Genomic DNA, 527 nt, shown 5'->3' on the forward strand with positions numbered 1-527 from the left:
TTTGGCTAATGCAGAGCGGAGTGCACGTGCTGGGGTGTACGGTTTAACCATGTCCTGGATGTAGGAAGGGCCAGATCCATTCGCAGCATTGTACGCAAGTACCAGTGTCTTGAAGTGGATTCTAGCAGTTACTGGAAGCCTGTGAAGGGAGCGGAGGAGCGGTGTGGTGTGGGAGAATTTAGGAAGGTTGAAGACCAGACGAGCCGCTGCATTCTGGATGAGCTGCAGAGGTCGGATGGCACATGCAGGTAGACCAGCCAGGAGCTGTTATATACAACAGACATGGGAATAAAGCGAAATGTTTTGCACAACTGATCACGAACACTGGATAACTGAAGTCAATACCAGGCTATAAAGCACAGTAAAACAAACACTATAGGCAGTATATCAGAGAAAGAAAGCTTTTTATTTATGAATATACTAACAGAAGAAGATTCAATTAGACCCGATTTTTATAATAAAGCCATATATGGTGCTTGCTACAGATTCTATGACCACATTGCGTTTGCAAACAGGTCCACAGAGTG

This window comes from Notothenia coriiceps, unplaced genomic scaffold (genome assembly GCF_000735185.1).
Source record: "Notothenia coriiceps isolate Sejong01 unplaced genomic scaffold, NC01 NC01_scaffold00011011, whole genome shotgun sequence".
NCBI classification, from domain to species: Eukaryota; Metazoa; Chordata; class Actinopteri; order Perciformes; family Nototheniidae; genus Notothenia; species Notothenia coriiceps.